The sequence below is a fragment of the Tamandua tetradactyla genome, chromosome 6, assembly GCF_023851605.1.
Source record: "Tamandua tetradactyla isolate mTamTet1 chromosome 6, mTamTet1.pri, whole genome shotgun sequence".
NCBI lineage: Eukaryota > Metazoa > Chordata > Mammalia > Pilosa > Myrmecophagidae > Tamandua > Tamandua tetradactyla.
Window position 1 is genome coordinate 171,769,928 of NC_135332.1, and position 26,633 is coordinate 171,796,560.

The 26,633-nt window shown below is 42.0% G+C and overlaps 1 long non-coding RNA gene across 1 annotated transcript; it reads left to right on the forward strand.

The window, feature by feature from the left end:
* Positions 1 to 1,933: 1,933 nt before the first annotated feature.
* On the forward strand, positions 1,934 to 26,633 carry LOC143686505 (uncharacterized). Its single transcript, XR_013177206.1, has 3 exons — positions 1,934 to 2,603; positions 3,428 to 3,668; positions 26,461 to 26,633. It is a non-coding gene; the product is annotated as an uncharacterized LOC143686505 (long non-coding RNA).

Below are 26,633 nucleotides of genomic sequence, written 5' to 3' on the forward strand. Positions count from 1 at the left end.
CAAGAGTGCTGTGAGGATGAAACAAGAATACCTGTAATGCAGGGAGCACAGTATTTGCCACTCTATGGTAAGGCAAAAAACACTACTTCATTCCCCAACCTTCCTGCTCCCTCAGAACTCCAATCATACCACATTGCAATCACTTATTTATGTCTTTCTCCGTAGACAGTAATCCTTCAGGGATTTCTCCATCTCTTTAAACCAGCCTTATCTGAATTTTCTGAACTTCAGATGACTTCAAATGTTAGTTGTTAACTGGATGGGTCAAGCTAGTATGGATGTCTATACCAGGAATTTCCCTGTCACATTCCACAAACATCTCTGCTCATGCATGAAGTCGGTGGGTAGATGTCTGAGCAGAGTTCATCCCTTCTGCAGGTGGAAACTACGCATGTATGCAGCTAAACAGCCCGTCAGCTTGACCAGGCATTTACATGCTATGAAATTGACATGTAAATAGACACTAGCCAGATGGAACGGGAATCAAGAAACAGGTTTGAGGGAAACAGGAAATGGAGCTAAAGATACAATCCTCTGCCTCCCTCATTTCTTTGCATTGACCTTGTTGTGAAAATCAGTTTTTCCTGGGATTCCTAATTCATTTGAGTTGGGCCACCTCCTCAAAGTCACAGATTATTTACCCTCTCATAACATCAGATTCTTCTTCAACTATATGGGAGAATACTACCATCTTCATAGGGAAATGGCATGGGAATATCATCACATGAACAAATATCTATTGGCTATGTTTTCCCTTGGGCAGACCCAGCCGTCAGTGACAACCACTTTTAATTGCAAAATAACTCTGAGGAATATTTCATTAGTACCACTGGGAAAATGGGTCAGTAATGCTTCTACATCGCCCCATGAAAAGGGCCACTGCTACTTTAGTGTTAACGGTGTTCCTGTGTCTTATTCCACAATGTTGGTTACATTCTGTCTGTAATAAGGATGTCACAGAGTAAAGATGTACCCGCATTTATGGTGACTCCACTCCCGACCAAAGAGAGGCTGTCTCCAAAGGTAAGATTGTGACTGGTCTACAATCAGTTTCTATTATGCTTTATACTATGATGAAAACAGTTGTCTTGTCTTCATAGAGTTAAAAATTTCTGAGGAAACTGGGTTCAGAGCTACTAGAGTTGGTATATAGAAAAAATAATAAGAGAAAGAGAAGTGTATTCCTAGGATACACTAATTCCACAAGATTCTCTTAGGTAATGAACAAATTCTCTTAGATAATAAAAAGCTAATCAAGTTCCCATTGGGGAAAAAAAACGGCACATCCAAATTAGGGTAATTTGAAGCCAGTTTAATAAAAACACTGTTGACAAAGATATGGAAAGGATGTTGGGAAACCCTAAGGGATAATACAGTACCTCAGGGTTAGTTATAGATTTACTAGCTCAAGGCAAGAAGGAGCAAAGGATTGGAACATTTACTGGAGCCTGGAGTCAGAGAAGGCTTGGTTGGGAGGGTGCCAGACAGGGGCTGACCCAGTAGGGAAGGAGCCAGGGAAATATCATCCCAATCCACTCTCCTGCCTCCCTCCAATGTTTTGCTAGTAGTCCCATTTTCCGAACCCAACAAGAAGCCAGTCTACAGATCAGTCTCCTGGAAATAGAGCAGGGTGGAGGAGGTTGGAGAGGACATCAGTGATGTAAATAGAAGAAACATAGTTGAGTTGCTTTCTGGAAGAACCTCACATTCTTTAACATGCTAATGTGCTTCAGATGCTCCAAGAGCTATTTTTACTAGGCAGCAGATGCCAAACTGATGTGGTCGCAGACACATTTACTGAGCATCTCATAGGATGAGCTTTGAGAAAGCCCACTATGGTAGCACATTTGAAGATTTGATGTATAGTTCTAAGGAATGGCAAAGGCCCATTGTGACTTAGGAAACACTTTGTTTTTACATCCACTGTTCTTACACCACATATGTGCATTAGGGCAGGGCTGTCACATTTTCCTCACTTTCCAGAGGAAGACGCAGAGCTATCACAGAGCTCATCCTAGTTCACAAGGCTCAGCAAAAAACTCTCCCCTGGATTCCGTTCCATGAATACAAAGATCGAGTCCAGGAGTCTAGGTCCACCTCCCAGCCTGCCATTTGAAGAGCAAATTCACAAAAACGATGATCTCTTTGCAGAGCTATTTGTGGGAAATGTATCAGTTTTAGGTTCAGATCATTAAAGACCAATCCAAGTACTTTTTCAATGTGTCCATCTGTCAACAAACATTTTGAAGCCCTGCCTTGGGTAAGATACTGCACTCAAGGCTGGGGAGACTGAGGTGGCAGGGAGTATTGGAGTTAGGGTTGGAGTGAACACAACCGCAGGTAAAGCCTTGCCCTGCCCTCGGGAGATGTAAAATCTAATAGGGAGGGCGGTGCGACGGTGGCTCAGTGGCAGAATTCTCACCTGCCATGCCAGAGACCTGGGTTTGATTCCTAGCGCCTGCCCATGCAAAAAAAGAGTCTGATAGGGAGACAACCCAAACGCTTATCAACAGGATAATGGAAAACATGTCATGACGCATCCCTAAAATGGAAAGCTAAACAGCAATATAAGGAAACACTCTGCTGATGGGTAAACCAAAAAGGTAGGTGATTCTCAAAAATACATCTATCAAGTGAAAGAAATCAGTAACAGAGCACATACAGTATGATTCAATTTACATGAAGTTTAAGACCATGCAAACTAAATCTACATTGATAGAAATTATAATACTGATTTTCTCTCAATGGAATTATTGACTAGGAAGAGCCATTGAAAAAAACTCCTGGGATGGTGGAAATGTTCTATGTCTTGAATTAAGTTGTGGTTACATGAGTGTAAATATCTGCCAAACATGCATCAACTGATATCCTTAAGATTGGTGCAACATATTATATAAATTATACCCCAATTTTAAAACAATCTCATTAGACTGTTTCAGTGAGACACACATAATCATACAATGCTGTCCTCCCCATGGTTTTCTCCTCCACATGCTGTCCCAAGAGCCTTCACATAAACATTTGGGGAGAGGAAACTACATAGGTGTAAAGAAGATGGACTTTGCCAAGTCCCAGACTGAGTTCAAATCCCAGCTCTACCCCTTCCACATGTATGACAAGTAGTGTAACTTCTCGGAGCCTGAGTTTTCTCATCTGTAAAGTCTACCTACAGATCAGAGTGTTGTGAGAATTAAATGTGAAAAAGGCATAAATGAACCTAGCAGACTCTCTGGCACATCATAAAAGTCCAATAAATATCGGTTCTTATCGTATCCCTATTGCTACTCTTCTCCTCTGCTTCACTTCACCTGGAGGAAGGTAAATTCACAGAAGGAGAAAGAGAAAGAGAGAGATTGGAGACAGAGACAGGTGGGGTGGGCAGAGGATAAGGATAGTTCTAGTAACCTCTTTCGTTCTGCCTTCCCAGCAGTCTTCTGCAGGCCTTGACTGAGGTTGACTGCAGTTGAGGACGAGGCTGCTGGCTGACGGGAAGACACTGCCTAGCTGACCTGGAGGCTGTCTTCACAGTGCAGGGCCACTGGCTGGCACCACAAGCTGTACAGGGCGGCTATGGGGCTCTGGTGGCTTCATTAGCAGCTCCCTCACCCACAGCCCCCAAGATTCTGACCCCAAGCTCTGTGCAGAACCAGTGTGCCTGGAGGCAAGAGGTAAGCCCCCCACAGTTTATCCCTGCCCATGCATCCCATAATAGGGTATTGATCTCCTTCGGGAGAGCTGCTGCCCAGCCAGCAGGGCACCAGCCAATACAGACAGGCCTCTGCCAATGGCAAATCCACCCAGCACCAATTTTGACATTAACAAGCAATTACAATGCAGTCTCAGTGTTACCTCCACTTGGGGATATTGGGTTACTGTTTCAAGTGGAGAGAGAGAGGCAGGGGGAAAAAAACCAACCAAAAAATTTTTTAAAGCCCAACATGCTCAGTCCAGAAGGCTCTTCTAGAATTCAGTGAGGTGAGGATGAGGCTAGAGGGTATCAGACCCAGAGTCAGGAAATGAAGGGAGTCTGTGAGGAGCGGCCTGCCTACCCTGGAGTCCACCACGCTTCCTCTCAGAGCCTTCCTACCTCTCTCTTGGCTGCACTGGGTGGCCTGGGTATTGGGAGCTATTGGGAGCTTTTAAAACTTCCGATACCCAGGCCACACTCCAGACCAGTTACGTCCAAAACTCTGGGGATATGCATAGTCAGTTTTAAAACTCTCCAGGGGCTTCCAGTGTATAGCCAAAACTGTAAACCTGGAGAACCTCCAAAGTGGGGCGGCTGCCGTCATTGGTCCCTAAGGCAGCCATCTTGGCCTTCCATGTGCACGCGGACGGTCTGTGGTAAAATGCATTTAGACCTTGCTAAAATGCAGATTCTGCCTCAGTAGGTCTGAGATTCTGCTTTCTAACAACCAACCAGGTGGTGCAGCTGCTGCAGACACGCAGAGAACACTTTGAGTAACAACACTCTAAGACAATTTTTCCTTCAAACATTCAAAAAATCCAAGGCAGTGCTTTCTAATAACACTTCCTGGAACCATAGAAATGATCTTTGCGCTATCGAACGAGGTGGGGAACGTTCCTGTGTTTTTCCTCTGAAGAAATAGAACTAAGCTATTAAAGTAGTACAGATAGAAGCTGTTGGAGCTATATATGATATCATCCGATGTTAGCTAATCCCTAAATCCATGCACTATCCTCTACATGACGATCCCTTGAAGGTGTTAAGGGGGTTCCATTATCCAGGATCAACATTTACACCCCTAATGGAAATCACTTCTATGCCTGCGATGTGGACACATAAGGCTTTCACTTGGTTGGAATTATATCAATCTAGAGTAGCAACCTTGTTATCACATGCTGATTAGAGGCTCTGGCAGCATCTCTGCCTTAGATTCATTAGAAACACAGAAACTAATTGCTTTACAATTTTTGTTTATTTGGCACCTTCTCAAAACCCGACTACCTGGGGAAAAATTATAAAAAGGGTCCTTGCTGGTGCATTTACCACATCCTGCCTGGAATTATAATGATATGTACACCACTCTCAGTTTTCCCACAGAAAGCTCACTCAGCTTTTCTCTGTTAGTCTTCAGTACCATTTATATTCCTGGGTAATCTACTCCACTCCAGTGACTTTCCATATCACACACATGCTAATTATGGCCAAGACAGCATTTCCTTCCCTAATATCTCTTCACTGCACCTAACCTCCATATCCAGCTGCCTGCAAGACTTCTTCACCTAAGTTTCCCAAGCCCCTTCCTACTGAACAGGTCCAAAACCAAACCCCTCCTCTCCTCTTCCAATCGTGCTTCTCTTCTTGAGTCTTCTGCCCCAGTGAATGGTCTACGGTCCACTCAGCCACCCAAACCAAGAGCCCAAGTCCTTGATTTTCCACTTCTCTTCACCGTCTCCAGGCCTGCCCTCCTCTAGCCACTCACCATGTTTATCTTTTCGGATTAGCATCAGATGCATATAACAGAAAACTTAGAAAAGCAAACAAATAAGAATTTAAATAACTCAGATTTTATACATTTCTTACATAATAGAAGCCCAGAGGTAGGAAATCTACATTTATTATAGTGGAATAATGGTCACCAAGGATCCAAGCTCCTTCTTTCTGACCCACCATCTAGCTTGCAACTTCTGTGCTGCCAGGTCACAGTTCAAGATGCCTGCTGGCATGCCACCTCCACAGCCATGCTGCAGGCCAGAAAGACAGGCCACAGAGTGGGGTGGGAGGAGGTCTACCAGCTTATTCAGCTTTCTTTCAGAAGCCTTCCCAAAATTCCAACATTAAACTCCTTCTAATTCTCACTGGCTATAAGTTAGTGCCATAGTAGACTAATAAATACAGTTTTTTAGTGGGATGATTGGCTCAAAATGAGGTCATGAAAGCAAGGCAGGACGGGAAAATGGATCTTGGGAGGCAATTAGCTGCTTCCACCATCCCAAGTGTTGTTGCTCTGACCTGCTAAAGATTTGGCATGTCAGTCTGCTCCTCTATATCCCCACTGTTACTGCTTTAGTTGGAGCCCCACTCCAGAGAAATATCAATTTAAATAGCAACAGGCCTAAGTTGTTCAGGGTAAGGAAAACAGTTTTTATCCAACTTGGACTGGCTTTTTCCAATTTGTCTTCCACAACTGAAAAAGCTCTTAGTTCAGAAGGAACAATGATGTAAGGATTAATGTTTCCACCTGCCTCTTGACTTAATAGCAAGAGATTCAGCATGTTAGACAGGAAACAGGGCTAGGAAGGAAAATGGGCATTATGATAAATAATTGATGTTAATAACAACAGTGAAGACAAACAATGGTGATAAATGAAATGGCAAAACAGAAGAAATTGTTTTACTGTAATACCTTGATTTCAAGCAGCTCAACTCAATAATCACCCAACTCAGTTTCATCAGACCCTGAGCTGTCAGTCTGCACTGTTTACTGCCAGTGGTGTATCTAAGGAAAACAAGTTGGCTCCCATCCATCATCCAACCCATTGTGGCTGTCGGCTTGTCATATCTGGATGAGACAAAAATGAACATTATGATGGTTAATGCCCCACCCCCATCCCTGTATCATTATAGAATCCCCCTCAACTTTCTATATCTCCAGCATCTAGCCCAGTGTCTGGCCTGTAGTATCCCCAGAAATTATCATTATGCTAAACCTCAAAAACCGACTTGGAAAATTATCAATTTTTAGTTATACCACATAGGCAAATGAATAGTCAAGCAGGTCATGGATTTCAACCTGTCACCCTATGAACCTGCATTCCATAATTACTATGAGAGGAATAATTACTGTTTATTGAGAAAGTTGCATGCCTTATGTGACTTAAATCTGAGAGGTAGATGTTACCCTGAGAAAAAAGGACTCAAGGTGATCAAGATAACAAGTGGCAGAATAAGGTTTTAAATTGATGTCTATCTCATTGGAAACACTCAAGAATAGCAAACAAGCATGAGAATTGGGGGAAAATTGGAGGAGAATATTTTAAGTTATCTTTCAAATTTACATCCCAATTCTAGAATCCAACTTTTGTGACAAGGAATTATATTTTAATCTGTGGGCTGTGTGTCTGTGTGCATGTGTGTGTGTGTGTGTTTCCCCTCAATCTGAAGGAAAACAGAATCAGAAAGAAATACTCGTCATTGCATAGAGCAGAACATGAGTAAAGATGGCATCCGTGAAGAACCTGGCAGGGTCAAGTCTGTGCCATCATGGAGAGATATGGACTTGGTAATCATGGCACCTGGATTGGAATTCCAGCCCTGCCTTTGGCACAATGGATACATTATTTAACTTTATCAGATTCTGGTGTTTCCATTCACAAAGTGGAGATAACTCCCCATTTACTAGGTAACTATAATAATTTTAGAAGATCATTTATAGAGAGCTCCTACCACATTTAGTCATTCAAAAAACATTTAATGATGCTTCTGACACTATGTTAATTACTGGTGAGTAAAAGACAAACTCCCCAGGTTGGTTCTGCTCTCACCCAAGTGATCCTGGTTCCTGGACTAACCAAATGAAAAGTTATTACAGAAATAATAAGGGAAAGGCTGGTGCTATTTATCACACATGGAAAAATAGAAAAGGTAGTAATATCCAGCTGATGGATTCCCAGAAATCTAGGCTCTTTTTGTTCCTGGCATTTTCATCTTTCAATGTGTGTTTTTCTCATTGCACTATTCAAAAAGCACATTTTAATAGGATCCTTTTTTCACTGTCCATCTTACTATTGAGAAGTCTCAGGGAATCGGCTTGACATCTTTGGACTCAATTTATCCTGGAGAAAAGTTTTAACAACAGTTAAAATATAAAGGGTAAAGGGTATCAACTAGAAAAAATGAGACTCCATGTACACGGGACAGCTTTTAGAATATTTTTGGCCTCAGTTCATCTTCAGCTCAATTTTAGCTCCAGTATAATCAGAATGTCAGGATGCCCATTGGTCCTTAGAGATTTTGATCTTTTTTTTTTTTTTTTTTACAAGCACTGCTGAATGCCTGCTATGTGCCAAGTAAAGTGTCTGGACTGCCATATGTGCATTGTTCATTGTCTCCCCACAGCTACCCAGTAAGATAGGTATAAAGTGTCCCATTCTGTAGATGAGGAACTAAGGCTCAGAGAAAGAGAAGGAATTTCCCAAGGTCATACTCCAAGTAAGAGGCAGAGGATATATTCTAACCCAAGATTACTGGATTTCCTTCATTGTACCAACCTTGCCTCACAAGGTTGCTAATCTTCCATTATTAATTTGGAGAGGCCCACTCTTCTCCCATTCATGAAGAGGAAGCTCTATTCAATAGACCCAGAAGCAGGCATGAAACTCAAAACAATGAAAACCAGACAGAAAGCAAGCAGAGTACTTTAGGCCTGGCTGTGGTCTGGAATGATGAGCAGGGAAGTTCCTAGCAAGTGGACCCTGAAAATAACAATGAATGGCTAAAACTGAGAAGGTAGAATCTTCCAAGGAATATGAAACTGGATATTTTCTCAAGCCCCACCTATGGCCAAAAATAAATCTTGATGAAATGAAGAGCCCATCCTCCAGGAAATGCCAGAGTTAGATTCCTGCTGGAAAATCTCCTGGAATTAAGAAGCAAGCCAACAATTGCCAGGAGGTTAAAATAAAACAACAACAAAAAAGTTTAGCAGACACTGGTTCAGCAATAGATAATAGAGAGTAATAACAGTTATATTTTATTAAGATCCTTTATCTACTGATTTACTTAGTAGGTATTTTATGTATATAATTTTCTTAACTTATAGAACAGCCCCCTACAAAGTGGATACTAAGGATATCAAATTTTTAGATAAGGAAACTGTGCTTGAAATTATTCATTTGTCCTTCCAGATCTTTTCTTCAACCTTTTACACCTAGCCTATGCCCTGGGAAGCTGATATTTATGGACCATATCAATAAGCTCTTGTCCTCTGGGTTTAGTTGGGTCTGGTCAATAGGAACTAAAAGCGGAAAGACTGGAATACAGGAGAGAATGGCATCTGGCTTTTTACTGCTCCAACTCCTTCTCTGCCAGGCATTGGATTGGCAGCAGTCTTCCATCAAAAACGGCAGTTCCCTCTAGAATGCCCTATCTCACAGAATGTCCTATCCCACATAAAGCATTTTTCTGGGCTCTTGTAAATGCTTACACCCCTACCCCCATGCATCTCAAGCTTCAAGCAACAGTGGCTCTCTGCTGTCACTAGCTCTGAGATGCTTCACCATCTCTTGTCCGTTTTCCTTACTTCTGTCCAAATCATTCTAACTAGTGTCTCCATCATTCAGCTTTCCTCAGTAGCCTTTTTTGAGTGTATCATTTGTTCACAGTCAGGAGGAATCCTGACCGATGGTGAAACTAAGACACAGAAGAGTTAAGTAGTTTGCCCAAGATCACATAATAGGGCTTTATCTAAAACAATGCTAGATGCCATAACAAATCTATAATAAATCTCAGTAGCTTAAAGCAATATGCATTGATCCTTTACTCACTCAAGACCAAAAATGGGGATTCCTTAGAGGTGGGTGGTCCAAGAACTTCTTCCATCTCGTGGCTCCACCATATTCAACATGTGATTTCTAAGGTCACATTGCTCATAATCTTCAAGTTGGAAAAGGGGATCAGTTCCAGAAGGATAAAGGAAAGGGGCTGGGGAGTAGCTTGTCAGTCTTTGTCTCAAGAAGTGGGTGTAGAAGTATAAGCTCAAACCCAGAGATTTCCAATTCAAAACCCAAGGCTATCAGTACACAGTGTATACCATCGATTTAATAGTTGTATTAAATTACAAGATTCAATTGTATGAGTTCAGAAGGAAAAAGAGATAGAGAAAGCAATCTGAATAATGTGATAGTTTCAGCCCGTGATTTCACTGGTGAGTATCTGCTGGAAAAAACAAAAGATGGGAACCATCAACTGCTGCTACCTTGGTCTGCTTCAGTGACGACATGCCTTTTATAATATAAGCATCTCAATGCACATGACTGTTTAAAGACACACATTTTTATATTGTGAGCCCCTGCTTATTTTATTATTTATTATATAATATATAATAATATATATTATATATTATACACAGATATATTACTATGAACATTTAATCATAAACATTATTGTACAGAATTATATAAACAAAACTATGTGTTCTATGGTTCATAGTCCCTTTTGGAATTTTCAAAAGTATTTCTGATTCTATGTCCTGCTTGCCTATTCACTAAATTCAGAACCTATCCCCCATGTAACTTCTTTGTACACACTATCCAGACTGTAGAACTCTCCCTACTCACACCTCCGTGGATTTCTCTCTACTGCTTGCGAGTTTTATGGCGTTAATACACACCCTCTGATAATCCAGACACAGTGGAACTTTTTGCATGCCTATGTAAATCTGGGATTCGCCACTCAATAAGTATTGTCCTGTTGACGTTGCCTTTTTTTCCCTCCTTGTAAGCATTTCCAACTATACAGGAATTTGGAAAGAGAATATTCACAGAAAGTTAACTTCTCCCTAAGACAGTATCCTGGGGAGCTCACATAAAAATGGGCTAACACTAATGTTATTTTATCTTCAGATTTAAAAACAACCTACTTTAATCCTGTAACAATAAGTAAAAAGCTCGTGCACTCTCAGAATGCTGATCATTCCCACAGCACTCTTTTTCATCGTCATGTGGCCCAAATGAATGAATGTGGAGGTAAAGAAATTTCAAACACTTGAACATTATCAGAGTTATTATTCTGTCTATCATTGAGTGGGAGACACAGTGGCTATAGCAATGAACAATTTCATGTCCCTACTCTCAAGAACCCTCCATGGAATAGACAAACAAGAACTGCATAAGCAAATAAATGAACAAAATGATTATTGATGGCACTAAGTGGTGTGAAGAAAATTATACTCAGGTGACCTGAGATGGGGGCACATTACTTTAAATGTGTTTTCAGGAAACATGTTACCCAGCCTACCTCCCTGATGTGAAGAAATGAGCTAGATGAGAAGCCAGGGGAATAGTATTCTTGGCCTAAGGACAGCCAACACAAGGACCTTGACGTCAGGATAGGTTCAGTAAGTTCAAGGAACAGCATAAGCCTGGTGGGGGTGGGGAGTAGGCAGCAAAGGAGATGTTGCACATGAGGTGGAGAGGTGGAGAGGCAATCAGGATGTTTCAGTGGCCTGTAGAACCTGGAGGCTGTAGCCTAAAGAATTTTAATTGTGTTCTAAGCATAATGCAAAATTTGGGGGAGAGGAGGGTAAGGAGGGGAGAACCATGATTTGTTTTGTTTTTAAAAAATCACTCAGACTGTTGTGTACAGAACAGGTTATTTGGGGGGATTGACAAAAGCAGAAGCAGAGACCAATTAGGAGATGAGAACTGATTATGACCTAGACCACTGGGGAAGATTTGTAGGTGGTGGGAAGTAGTCAGATTGCGAGCCCATTTGAAAGTAGATTTGTCAGGATCTGTTGATGAATGTGGCATGGGCTTTGAAGGAAAGTGAGAAAAGAATTAAGGATGATTCTCAGATTTAGAGCCTTGGAACTAGATGAAAAGGGTTCCTGTGCCTGAAATGGAGGCAACTAAGAAAGTTGTTCTGCAATATGGTGGAAAACCCACCGCTGCCCAACCCCATACTTTCAAAAAGCCGCTCTGGTGCTAGTTCTATTCAATGGGTATTTGATGAGTGCAAGCATGTATTAGGTGGCAGATGTGCAAAAAGAAATATGGTCCCTATCCTTGGAGACTCATAGTCTGCAAGGAGAAACCAAAGTACGAATGGATCATTGCAATTCAGGACACATTGGGCTGAGAGAGAAAATCCACAAGAAATTCTGAGGAGAAAGAGAGGGGCATTGAATCCAATATATGGAATCAGGAGAGCTTTTGGGAGAAGATGACAACTGGACTAAGACTTGAAATACAAATAAGAGCTAAAGAAGAGTCAGAAGGGCAATTCAGTCAGAGGAAACAGCATGAGCAAAAGCACAGAGGGTTAGGACAGCATGACAACAAAGCACATGCATTTCATCAGAACAAATAGGAAAGGCAAAATTGGAGGGAAAGGGTTGGAGAAGTCAGCAGATCCTGATTACAGACAGCTTGCATATTGTGCCTCAGAGCCTAGCATCTACCCCCATAAGCCTAAAGAAGGGACTCTGGAAGAATTTAACAAAGAAGTTCCAGAGTTAGATTTGTAGGATCACAAACTCGATTTCTAGGTTGTCCAAATGGTAGCATCTAGGGAAATGTTTTTCGTATACATTGCTTCTATCACTCATTTTCACCCTTAACATAGGTTTCCCTATTTCATATCTGCTATCTCATGATATAGAAGGTGTGAAATCTTATTCTTTATTGAATCCTCTGCATCCTCCCTGACAAGATTTAACACAGAGTGAGAAATCCAGTGTTCCCTGATATTATCTTTGATGTTTTCTGGCTAGGAGTCCAACAAGGTATTCTTTAGCAAGCATCAAAGAATTTCAGGAATAAAAATCCACTCTCTTACCACCACTTCTGTACCCCTGAAGTCATTTGATTTCAACAGACTTTTTCTTAGAGTCAATGGCAATGACTCAGTGAGAAATCCCAGTGGCCGTCCAATTTTCAGCACCATCTGAACCAATGAAAGTAGAAATAAATGATGTCATGATTTCGATTGCAGCTATCTTTAGTATATTTGCTTTTGTCATGCAGTGACTCTTGAGTAAGGTTCACACTCTCAAGAAGATTCATTATACACTTAGATCTTCATATGCACCTCATAATGCTTCAGTTCATCCTTTGCTCAATTTGACTTCCAATCTGCCTGTTTTATTTGGTTTGGAGAATAAAGTAGGCTGATGTATCTATTATAGGCAATCATCTTCTCAGGTGACTTCAGGGTGAACCTGCCTGGATATCACTTGGTCTGTATGACTCTGAAGCTGAGCCTCTTAATCTCACTTCCAGTCCCTATTAGGTGTAATCACAGAGTTAAAGAGATGATCTAATCCAAGCATCTCTTTTTACCCTGAAGAAGCTAAAATAAAGCCCAGAATATTAAGGAAACTTACTCAGAGTCACAGAGTGAGTTAATGATAAAGCCACAAGTAGAACTCAGAACTTCCAATACCCAGCCCAGAGCCTATTAGCAAATATTTACTGAGTGCCTATTAATGTTCCCAGTCCTGGAGATACAGAGAGTAAATAGTACAGACCCTGCCCACAAAAACTTCACAGTCTAGCAGACTTTACTGAGCTTGGCAGGTGAGCTGCTACAGTGCTCCCTACTCTTGTTTGAGCCTGGTCTGAGAGGGAAGTCTGTGTTTGAACCTGGATCTGAGCCTGGTGTGCTCCCAGTGTGGAATCTTGGGGAGTCGATTCCCAGCTGGCCTGTATCACAATATGGAGAGTTTCTAACCTCTAACATGTGCCAGTTCCCACGGGACACGTGTACATTCAAAGCTGTTTTGCAGAGGCCTCAGATGGAAAATGAGGGTGCTTTCTGAGGAGAAAAATACTGCAAGTTAAGAGAATATCAGTCTGATGATCTAAACCTGAAGGACATATATTATGTAATTAGCAAGATTCTGGAGGTGGGGACTCTAGGGCTGGTTCAATAGTTTTGTGACTTCAAGCCATTAGGTTGTTGTCTTACATTCTCTCAGTCTTTTACTCATGGTCTCAAGTTGGCTGTCTTATTTTTAGTTATCATAACTTCAGATAAACACATTTAAAGGCAAGAAGTAGGAGTCAGCCAAAGTGTAGGGATGGGAGAGAGAGCAAGAGAGCCTTGCCTGTGACTCCCCTTTCCTTGATGGCCCTCTGACTTCCCTTACATCTCATTGAACAGAACTGGGTCACATGGCCTGCCCTGCTGCAAAGGAGTCTAGGAGAGTATGAATCTGGTTCTTTCAATCTATATCACTGAAGACAGGTAAAAGGAAATTGACCTAGGGATGGATATCAGTAGCCAATCAACAATTCTGCCACATCTAAACTGTGTAGGGTATACATTACCCTCCCTGGAAATCCTAAACAGTTGTTCTTGCACAGCCAACATCTAGGAGTTTGCAAATCTCTGGTCAAGAGGCCCAAGAAAACATCCCAAGCCAAGTTGGAAGGAGAAACTAGGAAACCATTCAGATTTCAGGAATACCTTCCATTCTTCCATGCATTAGACTTTGTCAGATTTCGCTATCTATTCCTGGTTCCTCAGTGACTGATCATAATGGAATTCTAAGACCCATGAGGCCATAAAATCCTGCTCACCATTGATAATGGAATTCTACTCCCAAGTAGACCTCTGATTGAGCCATCAACCAGCTCTCTGACACATGTCATACCCAGAACCTCAATCTATAACCCTTTTATTTCTGAGAACTCATGGGTGGCAAGAGAAGTTCAAGTCCAAAATTAAGAATGGCCAACTCAGTACAGCAATAAAATTGATCTTAAGTAAATGTTCCATTACAAACAGACTCCTGGGATTTAAAAAACTAGGTTCTCAAAGCCAACTTGGGTCCACCCATTGCTGACTCTGTCCCTTCCTCTCCCAGTTCTGTACTTGGGAATATTCCAAGAGTCTGCATCGTGCGACTCATCTTTCCCCATGTGAGTAATAAATCTTGCAAGGGGCGAGTCAAAAATGTCCTGACAGGAAAGCCTGGCTACGTGCCAGAGGAATCTTTCACTGCTTTTTCTTCACACTCTCCTTCTCTGCTTCCCTTTTCCTCCTAAAAGGCAAGTCTAAAGGTGGGTGTTCAGTTTAGTCACCCAGAGTAAGCCGTTTTGACTTGTCGACAGTAAATAGTGCTCCATCCTAATGCTCTGTGACTGACATACGAATGCGTTATTTCAACATCACTCTTGGAAACCTCCCTCCAGAAACCTCAAGTCACAAGTACCTGTTGTCCGTTCATAGGGGCCTGGAGAAGGAGTTCTGGTGCAGTGACAGGCAACAGCTCAGGAGGCACTCAAACGAAACAGAACCTCAGCTTCTCCACTTTCCAGCTCTGGGATGTTGATCAAGATATCCTATGAGTTTCTTTTTCTTCTCTGTAAAATGGGTATAATATTGCCTACTTTATTGGATTGCTGTGAGGATTAAAAAGCATCATGAGAATAAAGGACTTATACCTACAACATTGTCTGGCACAGAGTAAGTGATTTATAAAGACCAGTTATATAAAAGTGTGTTTGTGTGTGTGTGTGTGTATGTGCGTGTATAGTCAGTCAATCACTTCTTGTTCATTCATATACATGTTCAGTAAGCTTCTCTTGCCTGTAAAATGCCCAGTCTTCTTCTAGACATTGGATATACACATGTTGAACCAAACTGATAAAATACTTTCTCCTATGTCCTAGAGTAGGAGACAGACAATAAATAAATCAACATAGAGCATGACAGGTGCCAATAAGAGCTCTGAAGAAAAATGAAGCATGAAAGGGCATAAAAAGTGCTAGGGGGCCAAGGTGCTCAGTTAGAGTGGTTAGAGGAATATTCTCTCTGAGAAGGTGCCATTTGACTGGAGAATGTGTAAGAACAAGGGGAGGGAGCCATGGGGTTATCTGGGAAGGAAACTTCCAGGCACAGGGTACAGCAAATACAAAGGCCTAGGGGAAGGGTGCTACCTAGCTAGTTGAGTACAGTAAGGAGACCAAGTGGCCAGAGCAGGGAGAATGAGAGGGACAGGGATAGAAGGTCAGAGTACCAGCTGAGGGCAGACCACATGGGATTGCACAGGCCAGGCTAAGGAACTAGGATTTTCTTCTTAGTGAGAGAGATGGGAAGCCATTAAGGATTTCTGGGCAGAGTAATGTCATGCTCTGGACTATGTTTTGAAGGAATCACTCTGGGTATTCTGTGGAGAAGAGACTGGCAGGTCCAAGAAGAGGTTGTTAGGAGGCTACAGTGACAATTCAGTTGGTAGATAATAGTCATTTGGACTAAAGCGGTAATAAAAGGAGAGGTGAAAAGTCATCTGATTAGCATAATTTTTAAAGACAGAGCTGACTCTAGTAGCTGAAGGAACACATATGGGTGCAAAATAAAGGACTTGAGGCCAACACCAACTTTTTTGACCTGAGAAACTCCTAGAATAGAATTATTTACTGAGGTGTAGAAGGCTACAGGAGGAGTTGCTATGGGGAGAGGGGGATAAAGGGTTCATTCATTCAATAAACATGTGGCTGAGGCTCTCTTTGTGCCATTCCTTGTGCTAGATAAGGACTGGGAACACAGTGATGAACTGGATAGAGATAGGCTCTGAACTCATGAAACTCAAGGAGTGAAAGAAGCCAACATTTATTGGGTCCTTACCAGAATACAGGCACCGTGCTAAGTATTTTTCATGTATTATCATTTAATGACGCTTACTGTCTGGAGAGGGGGACAGCCATTAAACAGTTTCTCAAACATTTATTTACTTATGAGTGGGAAAGCACTGGCATATTCTTGAGTATAATTTGGGAGACTTGCTTCCCAAGCTTCTGCAGGATGTATGCTTAGACTGCAGCAGAGGAGAGAGATTTTTAAGGGTCTGGCCATCATATTTGAGACCACCCATTATTTTGCAGGCTTATTACCCAACCACTCCTCCCTGGGAGAGGGGATGACCACCTGTCTGAGTCCAGGCAGGCCATGCTCAATCTCCTTGTCAGCCCATAATCCCCACAAGGCAGGCACTTTTCTCACCTCCCTAACTCCCTATACCAATTATATCAGTCCTACAGGAAACATCTACACTTCTGACAGCAGTGACCTTTCCCTCTGAACACACTTCTTATAGAAGAACCCCATTCCTCGGCTCCAATCTACCTCTCCAACCCCGTTTGGATATATTTTATTCAGCATCTGATCATGTATTGTCTTGTCCTATTCTGAAAATTATCCTATGCATTAGTGTTTACTCCCCAGCAAGGCTGTAAACTCCTTGAAGACAGGGTTAACGCCATGCTCTGCAATGCATATCCCAAGCAACACACATCACGATATCAAATGCTCAGAGATTTAAGAGACTGTAAACTAAAGACAGCAACCACACCACCTAAGAGGGAAGGGTGTTTGGATCTAGCCTAACACTTTGAAGGGAAAGAAAATCATGTTGTCAGTGCCTGGGGGAGCTCAACCTGACTCAGGCTAACCAAGATGCCCCTGAGGCCAAGAAGCATACAAGAAAGTCACTTTATTAATTTCCAGAGGGAAAAAGAAATAGACTGAAATGTTTAGTTGGCATGTACTGAGCTGGCATGATTCCCTCCCTGGAGCCAAGTCACAGGAGGAGCCAAGCCATCATTGGAAACCATTTTATTTTATTTTATTGCTATGAGAAGTCATTTTCGCAGAAACCAGAAAATAATTGAGCTCCTTACGACATGGTATGGTTTCTATGAGAAGAATCATGGCAATATAAATTGCCATTTGCAACTAATGGAGCTGTTTCTTCAACCTGGGTAACCTTATGACATTTCCCATGTATTTTACAGGGTCCCACTCTCTTCCAAGTTGTAACTGAGCATGGCACCCACTAGAGCTTATCAGAGTAGCCTCCTTTTGCTGAAAAAGATGCCCAGTAAATGAGGTTAAATGCACATATGGGATTCACTCTACATTAGCTGTAGCTTAAAAGGGTCTAATTTAGGTTTTTCTTTTCTTCTCTGCATTTTTTGGGAAGAAATACACCTCTGAGCTGAGTTTTGACTCAAGAAGGTAAATTGAGGACCCAAATGTCCTAGAAACAATCTTTATCTGCAGATAATTAGTTTCAGACAGCTAGTTTCAAAGACTAATGAAAATGCCTAAAAATTAGCATCATCAAGAAACATTAGAAGCATTTAGAAACCATGATGATTTCAGATTTGGCCACAAGAAAGCAAAGATTCAACCCAGAGGTATGTGATGAGTCTCTGGAATTGTTCAGGGTAATCACTCTCTTCTCTCTGCATAGCTCTTTACAATTGAGAATGTGCTTGTACAGAAAATGTTGTAGGGGGAAAAATTCACAATTGAGGGCCAAGTTCTGCACTTAGGTGTACATAGGTATTACCACATATGCATGTTGCAGTGACCCTGTGCACTACAAGACTCATCTTACAGACGAAGAAACCAAGGCTCCGTGAAGATGGGGCTGTTGCTTATTGTTGACAAGTCCTGAAGTGTTCAGAAATTGAACTCTGAACTGTTGACTCTGTGACCAAGCTTCTCTCACAACCTCATTCTGTCTCTTGGTGAGGAGTTGCCACCAAGCAATGGGGACTCAACTTTGTGGTTATTGTGCTTTCCACATTGGCTGTACATCAGCATCCCCTGAGAGATTTCGTAACCTCGCCTCAGATTCAGTGGGTATGCAGTGAGCCCCAGGGATTAGGGTTTTTGCCATTAGTCCCAGGGCCAGCATTAGGTAGCTGTGGATATCCCAGGTGACTACCTACCTGTAGAGCACCACTAGGGAGGGGTATGAAGTGCTCCAATTCTTGAGCATAAAGCACATGTTTGGCTGCATTCTAGAGACTAGGCATGTTGGGCATTCATTATAACTTGCCTTGTTTGATAGGTTGTCTCTAAAACTGGGGGGCAATGCAAAGGTCACTGATCTTGCCCTACTCCATGACACCCTGAGCTCTCTTTAACCTCTCTGACCTTCACTGTCTCCATCAGTAAAAGAGGCTTATGGTAACTACTCTCTAAGGGTGTTATGAGGTTCAAATCAGATAATACGTGTACCAGCTTTGATAGCTGACATCTATCAGAAGGGGAGAATAAGGGCACATGCTCTGGAGCCAGACTGCCTGGATTTACTTTGCAGAGGCCTTGTCACTTAAAATGATTACTTAATTTCTCTGTGCCTTAGTATCATTATCTGTAAAAAGAGGAATAATAATAATAGTACCAACTCAGAGACTGTTGAAAAAAACAAATGGTGCAAAGGGCTTAGTTCAGCTCCTGCCTCATAATATAAGGACTTAACAAATAAGAGCTAATATTCATCAAGGTCATACTATGGGCCAGGCCTATGCCAAGCACTGTGAATGTGTGTGTATTCATTTAATAAATATTCACCAAAGCTTTTGAGATAGGTACTATTATCTCCCACATTTTACAGATGACAAAACTGAATCTAGTATCTTGCTCCAGATCTCCCAGCTAGCATATGAGGGAGCTGGATTCAAGCAGGCTCCCGAACTCAGAAACACTATGCAGTATCATCTTCCAATACAGCCACCTCCTTGTTGTAATATTAACTCTCTTAATGTATAGCCCTGTCTTTCCATCTGGTTGTAAGCTTCTTAAAGATTAGCCATAAGTGAAATCAAGCTGTATACCTTACCTTTTGTGTAGAGTCTTGCCAACATTGTAAGATAAGGCCACACAAAAGTCTTAAGGCAGAGAATGAAGTGTTAGTGCATTGTGTGTGCCAGAGCCTGCATTTGGCAGACCGTTGTAGAATTGTGGAAGCCAGAGGAGCACTCAGCCAGCCATGGCCTGTGTGCACACATTTCCTGGACCACATTCTCCACTCCTCTCCAGTCAGAGCTTCAATAAGTTTCCACGAAGTCCATTAAGTTGTATTGTCCTGTGGATTACTCCATGCTGCTAAAGGCTAATAATAAGGTCCTTTATCTTTAACAGAAGATCCTAATCTGAAAATGAGTCTCTAGTGCAGGAATGGTGGCACTATGGTATGTCCACTATGGTATGACTTAGACTCAGCAAGTGTTTTATGTAGCAGCAACCTTGTACCTTTAAATGTCTTTGAATCCAACCCTTCTCCTGGGACTTGCAGCCCAGGGAGATTCCAGGATGACAACACAGTGGTCCACCAAATTCTCTTACCCTGTATCCAAGTCCTCCATCTCCAGGCTACTGAGTCTCAGCACTTTTGCTTCTACAAATCATAGCACCTTTGCTCACTCCATCTAAACCTGGCCCTACCATCTACTTTTCACTCTGATGTCCCCAATTCAGAGAGATTTCTTTGAAACACAGCCAGCCTTTCCAGTAAGTACGTATAACAGAACAGTGATTTCAGAGTGGGGCTTGGTGGAAACAAAATCCAGACATGTAAAATGTGACACCTTAACCAACATAAGAACTCAACATTCCCTCCCAATTCCCACTGCCTGCCTCAAAGCCGTCTTCAAGGTGCCCATAATTTTATTTAGGGGAAAACCATAACCTGCACCATCACCATGGGCCAAGTTTCCTGGCAGCAGCCATGCTTTTAAAAGGAAGACATGTAAAAATTGTCAAGACCTATGGGGCTTTCTAACACATTAGAAGCGCCCAAAAAAACAGTGTTACACTGAATATAATATTATATTTTCTTTAAGAGATTTCTTAATTGGTTCCATGCAAAAAGACTTGCAGGTAATGAGTTTTACATAAATAATAATTATATTCCAACACCCTGACTACCCAAGAAAGTAAATGTCTTTTACCCTGACTTTGGAGAGTGTGGGGATGAGAAAGACCCTTGTTTGACAAATGTGGACCTCACTGCACAAGTGGGACCTTGAGTCTTGGAATCAGACATATTTAACCCTGGTTCAGATACTCAATTGGGTTTCAGTGATTTTTGGGCCAGCCATAGTGCTAGGTATTGGTGAGATGGAGATGATGGACTATATCTCTTGATGCTTAGAACAATTAAACTGTGATGTTTATTTGGGTATCAGCCTTTGAGAGCCTCCTGCAGTTCCAAGAACATGGCATGCCCTCTGGCCTGTGAGGCCTTTCTATGTGCAGAAGTCTGGTCTGAAATACCTTCCTCTCCTTCCTGTTCTGGGAATACTCATTTGGCTTTTCCCCAGTTTTTGCATTCCCTTCCTTCTGGGCCCATGGTAGCATTGTATCACACCATCTTCTAAACTCATCTTCTAGACCATGGGGCTTACTTTGGCCAATAGAATGTAAGTGAAAGCTACACCTCTTCCATCAAGCAGAAGCTTCAAGAGTCAGTGCCTGTTTTCACTTCATTTCCTCTTTGCTCTGCCACTTTCCAGATGGTAAATGTTCCATCAGCCTGGGCCCTGGAGTGAAGAGATAGAGAGCAAATCCTCCAACTAAGGGACAGAGCATAAGGGAAAAATAACCCCTATCATAATCTTTCAAGATCTGAGAGTTGTTTGTTATGCAGCATAACCTAGCCTAGACTAACGGATACAAATACCCCCATTCACCCCCATTCACATTTACCTGGCTAACTCTACTCAACCTTCAGACCTCTACTTCATGTCCCAAGAGAAGAATTCATTGGTCACCCTATACCCCAGTTTAATCTGATGTCAACAACTTTGTTTCCATCATCTCCAGAGCCTCTCAAACCTAACACTTATAATATCATATTATTGAGATTACTAGGCTACAAACACCTTCATTATCATGAAGCTATGCCTCTTTCACCATTGAATCTCTAGCTTCTGGTACAATACCTGACATAAGGTAATTATATCTATATGTTCACATGTACATATATATCCATGATTATTTGTTGAATTCATTCTCTACTTATATCAACTCATTATGTTAATACTTCTTACTTAATGTTCATCAGAAATTCTGATGTTTATATATACAAACATGCATAAATAAATACATACATATATATATATATACATACACATGAAGGGGTAAACTTATTTTATGACTAAAGGAAGGAAGGGTGGTTGACTTTTAGAAAAGCATTTCACCCCTTTTGGCTTGAAATTCATTTATAAATTGGCCTGCTGTAATGGAAGATCATGAGCTTTGGAGTCAGACAAGTCTATGCTATGTTTAAATCCCTGCTCCACCTCTTCTTAGTGTGTGATCTTGGGCAAGTTACTTGGTCTCTTAAAGCTTGAGTTTCCTCATTTGTAAAAATGGGAAAAAATAAACCTACCTCTTAGAATTATAAAGATTGAATAAGATAATGTATGTAACGGTGACTTACACATCATCTGGAACATGGTAGGCATCCAATGAATAGTAGCTATTATAAAAATTGTTGTTATTATAGTAATTATCTGCTTAGAGATTTCCCTCCCTTACTGCTAGATATGCAGTGCCTTAAGACATGGACTTTGTCTTATTCATCTTTGCATTCTCAGTGGCTAGCACTGTAGTTATATAAAGAAAGTTAAATGAATAGATAAGTAAGGATTTGAGACTTGAAATGAAAAGAAAATGTCATTGTCCTAGATATCCTTGACTTATCCAATGCTACAGTTGTCTGGAGAAATAAAGCTTATAATATAAAGGGCTAAATCACTAGGCATTATTCCTTACCATAGCCATCTACATATTTACAAAAAATGTTGACTGCGATGTGGAATGCCTGACAACCAAAGCTGTGATCCATGAATGATAAAATTGCAGACATTAGGGATACTAATGAAACGAGGCCATGACCAGCATATTACCTTGCACTTGGGTGGCTACTTACTCAGCAAATATCAAATTGAACTGGTTTAGGCTAGATAGGAATAGTTTGGATTGAATGGATTTCAATCGAATTGAATTGGAGTTGAATTGCAATTTCATAAGGTACTTTCTCTCTTTTGTTTTCTGCTAAATGAATATTAGTGAACAAATGAATGAATGGATGGGGGGTGTAGGGATGGCTGGGATAGCTTGGTGGCCAAGCTAGCTGACATCCATTAGATCACAGCAGATAGTCACCTAGCTAGTACAACAGTCCAGATGCCCTGTGGAGGACCCTCCTCCAAAAGAAATAAAGGGGTTCAGAAACACTCCAGAAGAAAAGAATGGGTTCTGTTTAGCTCATGAAGTAAAGGCAAGATGCAGTCTGAACTTAAGACTTGGTGCATAAAAGAAAGTCAGGGCTGAATGGAGATTTAAGGGCAGTTTGCTATTCTACTATCACTGATTTCTATCGAACAATTAGGAAACCAATCAACCCTCCGGGAAATGTAGTTGTCATACGACAAATAGTTCCCCACCTTTGAAAAGTATGAGCCTCTCAACAATAGCCCTGGTTGTGAAACATCTAGATCCTTTGCCAAGGGAAGAAAGTAAGTTCCAAGGAAATCTCAACACCTTTCCACCTTGATAAACTCTCCCAGGGCCTGCCTACTTTGCCTTTCAAGGGCCTCCAAATGGGAGGCAGCACCCTTGCTCAGCACTTACCATAGTCAGACATGAATGCCAAAGGCTGGTACATGGCTTAGATCCATGCAATTTGTCCCATTGGAGAGAGGAAAATTCTGATTCTCGTTCCAGCCAAGACATAGTCTCTAGCCCACCCACTCTGCGGGGCAGAGCTGCAGAACTTTGTGCTGTATCACTCAATCTCAACTCAAGGATGGATGAGTTATGGACTCATAGAACTGCAGGACCAAAGGAACCTCCAAAACAATCTAACCAAGTTCCTTCATTGTGGAGATATCAGAGATGAGGTGCAGCACAATGGAGGGGCTTCCCCAAGACCACATAGCTGGTCAATAAAAAACCAGAAACAGGACTTGTGTCTCCCAACCACTGAACCAATAGGCTCTCCAGGCCTGTCTGCCTGAGAGCTTCATTACCACCCTCAAGATTGCCCCAGGTTGGCCTTCAAAGTGGGCGAATGCCTGGGGAACTTGATGATTTGATTTCATGGGGCAGATTCCCATGTCTGTAGAAAAGGAAAATGCAGATCTGTGTGATACTAACACTTGAACCACAGAAATCCCTTTGTGGGGGCTGCATTTGTTCACAGTACTCCCTTAATTGGGGGGTCGGGAAGCACAATCTAGATCAAAACAGGGGGCTAGCAACAGGCACAAAGACAGGGGCATGCATTGGAAAATTGTGGAGTTAGACTGTGACATCCCTGATTTTTCAATTCAAGGCCTTTTTTATCCAAGCATTGAACCGTTCCTTGCTGTTTTCTCTCCCATCAAATCCTCAACTCAGATTCCTTATTCACACTAAGTTGTACGATGACAACAGAATGGCCACTTGGAGAGGCATTTAGGATCAAAGGGATGAAGTCATGAAGATTGAACTATCACCTTCAGGACATCAGAGAGAGACACAGAGTCTATAGTAGATGGACTTATGTACGCCAGGAAAAGAAAATATGTGCTTAATCTTTTTTCTATTTGAGAAGTTGTTGGTTTACAGAAAAATCATGCATAAAATGCAGTGTTCCCATATACCACCCTATTATTTATACTTTGCATTTATGTGATCCATGTTTTACAATTCATGAAAGAATGATTAACTATAACCCATTGCTTACAATAGAGCTCACTCTGTGTTGCGAAGTCTTATGTGGGTTTTGTTGTTTTTTGTTTTTATTTCTGTGGGTGTGATGGTATTTTTAGTTGAGGTGTGGCCAGCTGAAGCAGGGTGGGCCTTAATCTGGTTACTGGAATCCTTTATAAGCAGAAGAAATTCAGACAGAGTAAGAGAAAGACACGGGGAGGAGCAGGAAGCTGGGAATCAATGGAACACAGAAGAGAACGGAGAGGACGTGGCCATGTGTCAGGAAACGGGGATATAGGCAGAGAACCCCAAGCATCACCGGCTGCCTGTACCAGGACGTTACCGACTTTTGGGAGAAGGCATCACCTTCCTGACACCTCAGTATTGGACTTTGACCCTCAAAACCGTGAGCCTATAAATCCCATTGTTTAAAGCCAGACCACTGTGTGGCATTTGTCAAAGCAGCCGGCAAAACTAAGACAGAAGCTGAAAAGAAACAGTTTTGTGGCCAAGTAGAACTCAGGAAGCATATATTCTGGGAATGAGCTGGCTGTTCCCTAATGAATTAGCACTTATTGAGTACCTGCTGTATGCCGAGCCCTATGCTCACCACTGAAAATGTAAATGAACACGAGATATTGTGTTCCCTGTGGGAGTTACTCACTTTAAATAATTGAGTATGGCAGCACTTAAGCATAGACTTAGGGTGAAGATAAGCACAGGGTTATGGGAGCAATGTGAAGAGAAGATCTGACCCCATCCTAGCTGGAGGATGTGGATGTTTCAGAGAAGGCTTCTTGGAGGAGGTGATGCTAGACGTAAATTTCGAATGTAGCCATCCAGGTGGAAGAACAGGTGCAAACTGTTTGAGGCAGAGGAAGCAAGAAGTGAAACAATGGGGACCACAAATGATCTTGCTGCACCCATTGGCTGGCATTCAGGGCACCTGTGGAGCCAGCAAGAGCCTGAGAAGGGGTGGTGAGGAAGGACGAGACCATGCAGCTTGGCATTATGTAAAAAGGAGTGTGGACTGCATTCAGAAAATCACGGGAGTCACTAATGGATTTTAAGTTAAAGGAGACATGATCAGATGGGCATTTAATTTGGGGGCAAATGCACAGGCTACTATGGAGATAAAATTGATCTGCAAGATTCCTGATAGGTTTCCTATAGAATATGACATAGAGAAAGAATGTATATGTGTGTGTGTGAGAGAGAGAGAGATCAAGGGTGACTGCCTCTTAAAGGTTAAGTGATTCTTTTAAGGTATTTTCAGTAGGATTTTAGAGCAAAATGTAGTAGCTTTGCTGGGCCCAACCCCTGCAGAATATTCATATACCCTGGTTAATCTTTTACATGTAATGTATTTCACATGATGGCCATTTTAATGTCAGATAATACGAGGACTCCAGATACTTTTCTGAAAAATTCTCCAGATTCTGTAGTAGACAATGCATAGTTTCATGCTTGGTAACTTGGACTTAATGACAAAAAATTGGCTCACCACAGGTGGGAATGCAGGATTCCATCAGGTGCAATTCCTTCTACCACTCCTGTAACAGACTCCAGGTCCATTCAGGAAGAGGAGAGTCTCAAAGACATTCCTGCTGGGTTACAATTATAAATACCTGGGTTTCTCCACATCTCTCTGCCAGACAGGATGAGAAGAGATGGTGGGAAACATGGCAGGGAGCAGAAGATGACTGGGTGTTGTCCTGAGACTTTATTTTAAAATAGCATACCAGATATCATACATCCAGGGACACGGTCTCTCTATCTATTCATTACTGATAGGCTCTGTCCATCCACTTCCACAGTCCACTCCTCTGACTTTACTCAGCCAGTGCTTCTGGGTCTCCTCTTCTGCACTGCCTTCAGAAGCAATTTCAAGACACCCATGAATAGCCAACACATTCCTTTGTGAGCAGAACTCTCTCCCTTTCTCTGTTTAAAACCCAAAATGAAAATACCTAGGCCAGCCATCTGTGTTATTCATCATCTGTCTCTGTCATCCATGTGTTCATCACTCAACAGTTGCCGTCACTCTGAACCCGCTCTGCATTGGACATTGTGCTGGGTGCTGAGAAGGCCATGTCAAGCAGGAAAGGCTCAGTCTCTGTCCTTAGCAAGCTGCAGGTTGGTGGGAAGTGTGGTAGGTAGAAGATGCCTCCTGAAAGATGTCCGCATCATGATCCCCAAAACCTCTGACTATATATGGTACACGGCAAGGGGGAATTAAGGTTGCTAATCAGCTCGTATCTTGTTTTACACAGGTGGGCCGAATCTAATCCACAAGTGTGCTTAAACTTAGACAAGGGGGAGGAAGAGTTAGAGTGATGTGATGAGACAAAGACTCACCTGCTGAAGTTGGCTTTGAAGCTGGGAGGGGGCCACGCACCAAGGAATCCAGAGAGCTGGAAAAGACAAGAAAACAGATTCTCCCCTA